This window comes from Tenrec ecaudatus, chromosome X (assembly GCF_050624435.1).
Source record: "Tenrec ecaudatus isolate mTenEca1 chromosome X, mTenEca1.hap1, whole genome shotgun sequence".
In the NCBI taxonomy this organism is placed as follows: Eukaryota; Metazoa; Chordata; class Mammalia; order Afrosoricida; family Tenrecidae; genus Tenrec; species Tenrec ecaudatus.
The window spans coordinates 77,291,482-77,302,498 of NC_134548.1; positions in this window are offsets into that span (position 1 = coordinate 77,291,482).

The window sequence follows — 11,017 nt, forward strand, 5'->3', positions numbered from 1 at the left end:
CAATGCACAGGATACATACTCTAGACTAGATCACATATTAAGCCACAAAGCAAGCCTCAATAATTTTTTAAAAAATATTATGTGGTAGTTACATAATCTCTTGTCCATTTGAGACTTAAGAGTGAAGAAGTGGGCTTTAGCCTGTCAATCAGGTCGCAGCTTGATAACCTTATTTGAAGTCACTAAGAAGATAAATAGCTCACTGGAAGAGGGACACACGCTCACTCTCTGCGAGACCTTCCTGTTGAGAAGACACATGGAGCCACACTAGATCTCTGGAGCTGAAAGAGCCATGAGGAGACCCCTGCCAGTCCTGAGATGCTTCCACCGCCACTGGATCCACAAGACTTTCCAACCACTGTCCTGTGATCTTCCTGCATTGGACATCAGTGCATGTGTTGCATGAGTCTGAAAAGGAATTTATAGATTGATATTTGGATATATGGGCTAATATCTGATTTATGGGCTTGATCTGGATTGGGATGGGATGTTTTCTTAACATACTATCACTCTTTATGTAAAGTTCTCTCTAAGACACATATGAGTCTCCATAGATTTGTTTCTCTAGTCTACCCAGACTAACACACAATTGAGATCTTATAATCCATTTTCACAGATCATAATGCTATAAAACCAAAATTCAAGAACATAAAGACAAACACATGGATACTGAACTACATAAAAATGACTGGGAAATAGATTAAATAAGGAATGAAAATACGAAATTCCTTGAAACAAACAAGAAAGATAATGCATCATACCAGAACCTTTGAACCTCAGAAAAATCAGTTACCAGAGGTAAATTTATAGAAATTATGAAATATAGAACACATGATTAAAGAACAGAAATCTAAACCAAACACTTATAACACAACCAGAACTAAACCCTCCAACAGCAGAAGAGAATATATCATAAAAATTAGAATAAAAATAAACGAAATGGGAAACAGAAAAAATAGAAAATCAACAGGATAAATTGACTGAAATATTTTTTTTAATTGACAAAACACTGGAAAACCTAGATAAGCAAAAGAAAGAGAAGGTGCAAATATCTAGAATTAGACATGAAAAAGGTGACATCAAAAAAGATCCAAATGAAATAAAATGAATAACAATGCTATGAAATACTGTAAACCAAATGTTTGATAATCTATAAATATAAATAATATTTACATAAATGTAAATAAAATATAAATGAGTTAATACCTAGAAATACACCATCTGCCCCAATACAGATGGATGTAAAAAGCCTCAACAGATCCAAAACAAAAGAAGGAATAGACAAGGTCATCAAAGAACATGCTTACTCCAGGACCAGACAATTTCACAGGGAAGCACTGTCATCAATTCTACACAGAATATGTCAGAATGTAGAAAGGTACAATAAAATCCCAAACCCAATTAAAAAAATCATTAAGTACTTTTATTGAGGGTTCTTACATCTCTTATCACAAACCATACATTAATCCATTGTGTCAAGCAAATTTCTAAATATGTTGCTATCGTCATTATCAAAGCATTTGAAAACCCATTTTTTGAAGTAAGCATAACCCTGACACCCAAGCCAGGCAAAGACCCCACAAAAACAGAAAATTACAGAACACTATCCATCATTAACAAAGACAAAATATCTCAACAGGATTCTGTAGAGTTTAGTTATTAGTCCTTTGTCCATTATGTTGTTGCAAACTAATGTTTTCCAATCCATCGGTCCTCTTTTTACTATTTTGATGAACTCATTGACTGTACATAAGTGTTTCATTTTTAATAGGTCCCAATCATCTATTTTTCCCACTCTATATGTTTGCTTTCTTATATCTGGCAGCCTGTGTATGCCCTGCACCAGGGTTCAAAGGTTTATCTAGATTTTCCCATTGATCATTCTTATAGTTTTGGATTTTACATTTAGGTCTCTGATACATCTTGAGTTCATTTTTTGTTCATGGAGTGAGGTGTGAGCCCTGTTTCATTCTTCTACAGATGTACATCCATTTTCCCAAACACCATTTATTAATTTAATAAATTAATGTTTCTTGATCTTTTATTGAAAAGCAGTTGGATGTTTTTAATTCTGGGTTTTATGCACTGTTCCATTGGTCTATGTACCTATCATTATTCAACTACCAGGCTGTTCTGATTACTCAAAACAGCAATATAGTAGGTTTCGAGGTCAAGATCACCTACTTTGTTCTTCTTTTTGACAAGTTCTTGGCTTATTCTTAGTTTTTCTCTCTCCATGTGAAGTGGGTATTTAGTTTTTTATTTCCATTTCTTTAAAGAATGATGTTTGGGTTTGGATCAGGATTGTGTTGAATTTGTACATTGCTTTAGATAATACTGATATTCTCACAATATTGAGTTTTCCTATCCATGAACATCCATTTATGTAGATCTCTTTTGGTTTCTTATATTAATGATCTGTAGTTTTCTTTGTACAGGTCTTTTGTTTCTTTGGTTAGGCTTATTCCTAGGCATTCCAACATTTGTGTGGCTATTTGGAATAGTATTCTTTTCTTAATATCTTTTTTGTGTCTCTATTCACTGGTATATAGGAGTCCAATTGATTTCTGCTTGTTAATATCTCAATTGTTTCCAACAATCTTTTTTTGGAAACCTTGAGGTTCTCTTTATTTAAAATCATATTATCTGCAAACAGTGAAAGTTTTACTTCTTTACCCAAATATGTTCCTTTATTCTCCTCTTGTCTCATGATTCTGACTAGGAATTCCAGTTCGATGTTGTGATATTGGCCATTAGTTTTTCATATATGGCCTTTATTATGTTGAGCGATTTCTCTTATATTCCTATCTTATTGACTGCTTGTATTATGAATGGATGTTGGATATTATCAAATGCTTTTTCTGAACTGATTGATATGGTCATGTGGTTCTTATTCTTTATCTTATGTGTGGTTTACAGTAATTGTTTTTTCAAATTTTGAACCATCCTTGCATCCCTGTAAAGAATTCCACTTAGTCATTATGTATTATTTATCTGATATATGAAACCCAATGGTCATTATCACACTCAATGGGGAAAAACTGAAAATATTTCCCATGAAAACAGGAACTTCACAAGGGTGATCCCAAAACAGGAACTATACAAGGGTTTTTTGTCATTGGTTTCTTGTTTTTCTGTTGTATATTGTTGCTTGGTTTTGCTCTGTCTTGTTTTTGTGCATGTCATTATCTCTGCAGGTCTGTCTAAATAAGATAGGCTGGATGAACAATCTGGAGGAGAGAACAACGGGACTGACAGTTCCCAGGGTACATGGGAGATGAAGAACTGGGGGAAAGGAAGTATGTAAACAAACCCATGGATAAGGGAACAAGTGATCCAAATTGGTGGTGAGGTGAGTGTGGGAGGCCTGGTAGGGCATTATCAAGGATAATGTAACAAAGAGTAACTGATGAAACCCTGGTGGGAACTGAGCATGATAGTGTTACAGGAGGAAAGTCAAGGGAAATAGAGGAAAGAGCTAGAAGGCAAAGGGCATTTATAGAAGTCTAGATAAAGACATGTACATATGCAAATATATTTATATATGAGGATGGGGAAATAGAGCTATGTGCATATATTTATAGGTTTAGTATTAAGGTAGCAGAAGGACACTGAGCCTCCACTCAAGTACTCCCTCAATGCAAGAATACTTTCTTCTATTAAATTGACATTCTATGATGTTCAACTTCCAGATACAATCACTGAAGACAACGCAGATGAATAAATAAATGTGGTGAAGAAAGCTGATGGTGCCCAGCTAGCAAAAGATATAGCACCTGGGGTCTTAAAGGCTTGAATGTAAACAAGCGTCCATCTAGCTCAGAAGCAACAAAGCCCACATGGAAGAAGCACACCAGCCTGTATGTTCACGAGGTGCTGAAGGGATCAGTTATCAGGCATCAAAGAACAAAAAATCATATCATTGGGTGCTCACCTCCATGATATGATCACTGAAGACAAATGGGTTCATAAGCAAATGAGGCGAAGAAAGCTGATGGTGCCCAGCTAGCAAAAGATATAGCGCCTGGGGTCTTAAAGGCTTGAAGGTAAAAAAGTGGCCATCTAGCTCAGAAGCAACAAAGCACACATGGAAGAAGCACACCAAGCTGTGCGACAACGAGGTACCGAAAGGATCAGGCATCATCATCAAAAAAAAAAATCTTACCATAGTGAATGAGGGGGAGAGTGTGGAGCGGAGACCCAAAGCCCATTTGTAGGCCACTGAACATCTCCTTACAGAAGGGTCTTGGGGAGGAGAAGAGCCATTCAGAGTGCGATGTAGAAACAATGAAAAATACAACTTTCCTTAAGTTCCCAAATGCTTCCTCCTCCGCCCCACTATCATGATTTGAATTTGCCTTGCAAGTCTGTCTAGACAGAGATTGTACACTGGTGCAGATAGGAACTGGAAACACAGGGAATCCAGAGCGGTTGATCTCTTCATGACCAGTGGTGTGAGTGGCGATACTGGGAGGGTAGAAGGAGGGTGAGTTGGAAAGGGGGAACCGATTACAAGGATCTACATGTGATCTCTTCCCGGGGGGAGGCACAACAGAAAACTGGGTGAAGGGAGACGTTGTATAGGGCAAGATATGACAAAATAATAATTTATAAATTAACAAGGGTTCATGAGGGAGCGAGGAACAGGGAGGGGAAAATGAGGACCTGATGCCAGGGGCTTAAGAGGAGAGCAAATGTTTTGAGAATGATGAGGGCAATGAATGTACAGATGTGCTTTACACAATTGATGTAAGTGTGGATTGTGATAAGAGTTGTATGAGCCCCTAATAAAAGTATTAAACTTTTTTTAATTTTAAAAAGCTCCAAAATAAAAAGATAAATCTTGAAATGTTAACCCAAAGGGGGTCGCTACAAGTCAGCATTGATTCGATGGCACTGGCTTGGGTATTTTGGTTGCTCTGGGTAAAAAGGAACTAGTGATTGTACCTTAAATGGCTGTTCACATGGTTTTAGGGCCCCAGTCACCAATCACCAATGTAAAGTGTAGAACCTAGTCTTTATAGGCCCTGCTCCTAAGCTCCCAAGACCAGTAACACATTCCATCAATGTGTTTGATATGCTAATGAATTTTTATAACTTTTCTCACTGTATGATGCTGTATACCTGTGTGTGCATATAGTTTGAAACACATACAAATAGGAGAGTAAGTTATATGTATTGCTACTAGGGATCCAGTTCATACTGTCATGTGCTTATTTCAAACAAATATGTTTAAATAAGTCCTTGTAATCTATAGATGACAGCAAGCAATTCTATCAGTACTTGTTTTAATCTCATTAGTGTGAAATATATATATATATTCTAAATCCAAGGGAGGGAATGGTATCAGAGCTTAAAATATAAAATTATGGTTTGCAGAAAGCTATGCATTGATGACAGCAGAAACCCAAAATACATTCACTAGATTTACACATGAAATAAGCCCTCAGTGATTCTCCTCTGACAATAAGCGAGGAATGAAAATAACCTGATTATCAGACAGAGTACTGGAGAGACAATAATAGTAGATTAAAATGATAAATCTGATTTGAATGGTTAAGGCCTTATAATTTGATCACCATTTTGATATAATTTGAATTTGATATATTTTTTTAATATTTTGTGGGGGGGTTGTTTTCAAAGATAACTTTGTTGTATATTGTGATTGTTGGTAGAGTTATTAATACTATTATGTATCTTTCTATGGTTTTTGGTATATGAAACCCAGGCGGGATGAATATATAAAGACAATAACTATAATAAGGGACTCCTTGAGGTACAGAAGAGGAGGGGGTAGGATGGAGAGCCAATGTCAGGAGTCCAAGAAGGAAGAAAATGCTTTCAAAATGGTTGTGGTAGCAATGGGTCAGCTCTGCTTGATATGACTGAACTATCGAATGGTATAATGCCTGGATTATGTCCTACAAAATGATTTTTTTAATGTCCTGTCATAACAGGGGCTTCTAAAAGGAACTGCCTGGCCAATTAAATTCCAGTTCAGTTCAGAAGATTATCACAACTGATTTAAGGATTTCCAAAATTATAATCGTATTAAATTTTCTTATAACTGAATTTGAGATTCCAAATTGACAATCTTAATAGATTTTATCAAGTGACACAGGATGTTCATGGGGGCTTAATATGAAGAAGTTTTTAGAAATTGACAACTGCATTCATGAGGAAAAAGCTCAGAAAGTTACACCGAGGAATTTTTCTACTCATCATTACAATGAACCTGCTCATTGATCAAGAGTAACAAAAGTTGCCCTATGGAAATTTCATAGGGAAATCTTACCCCATCTTGACCCTTTAGACTTGTATTTCCTCCCTGAACTGAAAGAATAGGTAAAAGAAGCACAATTTGAGTCATTTGAAGATGTAAAATTGGCATTTTGATGTGATGTGAATGAAAGAGTGTGGAAGAGTTAGAAAAGTAGAATCATCACTTTCAGAAATGGGTAGACCTGGATTGAGGATCTGTTGAGAAACAATAGCTTTACATTTTAATATTTCCATTTAAAGTTTCATTTACTTTGTTGTTTTTTATCTACCCTCATGTATATTTCAAAATATTCTCTAACAAACCTATATATATGAGTGTCCTTCTATTCACTATGCCATAGCTGTTCACTTTGTATGTCTATGTATGTCTATATTCATAGATTATTATTACTATTCCCGTACATACAAGGGGGTACTCCCCCCAAACGGATTTTTTTCAAAGCCACATATTTAAATTGTTTTACAAAACAACCTATCACTTTCAAAATACTCTCCTTTACATGTAACACATTTGTCAAATCTGAGATTCCATTCTTAGAAACTCAGCTGTTTGGATGGCTGATAACACCTTCCTCATTTTTCCATTCACCTCTTATAGGTTATCAAATTGCTATCTTTTCATGTCCCTCTGTATTCTTGGAATCAATCAGAAGTCGCAAGAGGAAGGTCAGGTGAGTCAGGTGCATGAGGCAAGAAAGGTATGCTGTTTTTTGCCCCAAAATGGCACACTGATATGGCTGCATGAGCAGGTGCATTGCCATGGTGTCAAAACCTGTCCCTCATCTGCCACAAATAAGGTATTTTTTGTCACACACTGATACACAATCTCTTCAGAACCTCTAAATAAAGCACTTGATTAACAGTCTGACCTGGTAGAATGAACTCCAAATGTACTACAAGTCAATATTTTCATCTGTTTGGGAAGTTGACAGACGTCCAGAATCGGGTTTGACATTAATCAACATTCCACCTCTTTTGAAATGAGAAAATCACTCATACACTTAAGTTTTTCCCATAGAAATGTCCTTGTAAGCTGTGTTCAATGTCATAATAGTTTCTGAGGCATTTTTCCTGAGCGGGAAGCAAAATTTCACAGCGGCATGCTGTTCTCTTAAATTGGCCATCACAAAAAAATGAGCTTTGAGTAAAACTGCTTTCATGAAAAAATTCACTGTGACCAGAGATCCTTCCCAAGTGATAACACTGGGTGCACTAACTCAGAGTGAGTTGCTCAATGTTGTCTAGCGTGGAAAAATGAGTACTATGAAAGCTCCACTCCACCCAGCACAATTCTGGCTTTTCTTGTGTACCCCCTAATGTAATAGTCTTCACCTTTGTTACCCTTAACTCTTGTGAACTTCAACTAAATCATATTGTGCTGGCATCCCCCTTATTTTATATTGCCTTTCCTTTTAGCCAAGTTAATATGTCTACCCTCTAGACGATTATGTTCCTTCTCCATTTCATTTCATTTTTGAAAACTTAGAATTTTCCTACATTCACACTTCATATATTTCCTGTTACTATTAATGGCTGTTTGCTGCTGTTTCTTCTAATTTTGGGTTGTGCCCAAAAGAAGATCTAGAAAGAAAGCTTTATTCCGTAACTGTTCACTCTTCCCTGAGGCAGCTCTTTCCCAGTCATTTGAGTTCCTTCTAATCTAAAGCATTCATCTTCCAACACTATCAGACAATGTTAAGCTGATATTCATAAAATTTCACTGTCCACATCTTTTACAAATGGATTGCCAGGTCCGTATTCCTAGTCTGTCTGAATCTGAAAGCTCTGCTGAAAGTTTCCCCTGTTGCTAATTGAAATACATTGGCACAGCAACAAACAAGCTACCACAGTTTGACAAAGTGAAAGATGAGAATGATATAAAGCAGTGGTTTATAAACGCAGATGAATCAGAACCACTCCAGAAGTATACCACCAATGGGTCAGTCAGGACCTGAAAGATTTTGAATATGTCCCTGGAGTGGTTCAAATTCAACCAGACTTGGTAATCATTGGACAATCCCTAACGTTCTAGTCCATAATGAGTGACACTTGTCAACAGATTCTATTCTGTAATACACGAGCACCATCTAATTTTCTTGCTCTGTCTCCTGCAACACTCGCTGTTTTTTAGCTACTGGGTTCATTGCAATGGCCACACGGACAATGCTCACAACTATGAGATTTATTGTGGGAATACTCAGGATAGAGTTGTTCAATCAGTACATGTTACAAAGTTCTTTTAGGGCTGATAATAAATGCCTAAAGAGCATGCCACTCTGCTGTAATTCCCAATCCATAGGTACTCAGGTTTAGCTCCATAGGTAAGTGAACTCAGCTCCCTGAGTTAAGTGCCCAGAGACACTCCATTCCCTTAAGCCTAATCCAGTAGATGTTCAGCTTCAGTTCCATAGGTTGACAAACCCTGATTCCCCAATTAAGTGTCCCAAAGTACTCAGCTAGAAGTCCACTGCTCTATCTTACACTCTGCGTCCTGTTCTGCTGTTCCTCTGTCACTCCTCTGATGTGAAAGCTGTCTTCTGAGTCAAGGAAGTTCACTGCTCAGCATCTCAGTGTCCAAAGGTAGTGAGAACCTCTATCTGCTTCTTGGACAGTATATTTTGTTCCCAGCAACATGGCAATCACACTGAATGCTGTCAACAAGCACTCACAACTGAATCCTATCAGAGTTTCCCCCCACTTTCTCTTACCCGGGTCCATCAGGAGAAAGTTGTTTGGTGGGAGTTACAGAGACTCCAGTTAGAAGAACCACACTAAATAATTCACTCACCTGTAGTTGCAAGCAGCCCTTTCTTGGACCCTCTTGTATTCGGCATGCCCCAAGCCAGCCAGACGTGACACCTGAGAAGGATTTGTTGCATTAGCCACAGAAACAGATGCCTCTTGTGCTCCGTGAACCACAGGGGTTTTCTGACCTCCAAGACGAGCCTGTTGGTATCGGCCTCCACAAGTGAGGGGTATAGGGGTCAGGGCATCCTCCTGCCTCCTCCAGCTACTTCCAATTTAGCCTCTTTCAACAAATCCTGAGATCCATAACCCTTTGCTCTGGGGATACCAGCAGCAGGCCTGCCACGCAGGCCATGTGATATAAGAACTCAATTCCACTGGGGAATCTGGCAAGGTAGGGGGCCACCATAAGGACCCTCAGGTGTCTGGGAAACCACACATCTGGGGAAGCTTGGCTTTAGTTCCTGGACCAAGCCCTGAGAAAGGAGCTCTTAGAGAGGTAATCCAGCCCAATCTTTAGCAGGAGTTATAAGCAGGTAATTGTTTCTGGTCTCCTTCAGTGTGAATGAGGATGATTGTGTATATGGGATTAGCGAGAGTCAAGCTCAACTGCAAGCTTAAATGATACAGGGTTACCTATGACTTCTGTTTGCCTGCCTTGCCTCCTCCAAAGTCCAGGTCACAGTCTCACCTCACAATAGCTACAACAGTAATGACACTACCATTGATTGAGAACCAAATATATGCTAGGCCCACTGATAAAGTCTTTGTGATATGTTATTTTATTTAATGCTTGTAACAACATTTTATATTGGTAGCATAGTTAGGTGCCATTCAAGTTGCTTCTGACCCATAACAACCCCATGCACAACAGAACCAAACACTGCCTGGTCCTGCACCATTCTCACAATTGTTCATATACTTGAGTCTGTTGTTGAAGCCACTGGGTCAATACATCTTATCCAGGACCTTCCTCTTTTTTTCTGGTCTCTGGTCTCTTCTGACAATATGTCCAAAGTATGTAAGATGAAATCTCTATCTTTGTCTCTGCATTCTGCCTGTGCTTCTTCCTTGAAATATTTGTTTGTTTTTATGATAGTAAGTACTATTGAAGGAGTTAGGACTCCAAAGTTCATTTATTCATTTAAATGATACTTAATATTGATTATGTGTTGTGGGAGCCCTGGTGAAGGTGGGTGCTAAAGTTCAAACTCACCAATGACTCTTCAGGAGAAAGATGAGATTGTCTACTCCCATAAAGATGTACAATCTTAGAAACTCTATATAGGGCCACTATGAGTCAAAATTTACTTCAGGGCAGTAGATAATCACGTGCTAGACATTGCACTAGGTGATGAACAAATAGATGAGGCTCCACTACCTTGAAGGTTACATTCTTTGTAAAAAAAAATTTTCTAGTATCTTTCTAGCAACATGCAGACTGGTAGAGCAAGCCAGGTTCACAAGTCCTTCTCACTCAGACTGTCCAACTTCATACAAAGACATACAGTGTCTCTCCATGAAAGAGTCCCAAGGAGCCAACTCTGACTGACTTGGTTCAGGAATGTGAGGCCAAGAGAAACAAAATTTCCCAACTGTTTGATGTTTGCATCCCACCATTGTGATGTTTCCCATAGTCACATCCCATATGTTTCTGTTTAGCTTGTGTTTTTTCTTTAAATTGATTCACTTCTGAAAAAAGTACTTTCACACTTATTTTCATGTCACACAAGATAATGACATCCCTCCCCCCAGAAGAATTTATTTCAAAGGACGACACTGCATCTGCTGTTCTGGGAGAAGGACATATCTGATCTGAGCACATGAGAGCAGATGAAGGGGGAGGAGGAGAGAGTGGAGCACACCCTGGCCCACCAGCCTGTGAGGACGATGCTCCTAATTAGAGGAGCCAGTCCACAGAGAGGACCATATGGCCGGCCCCAGTATGAGACATGATGTCCCTCACTGATCCATAGCACTTCAGGGGACA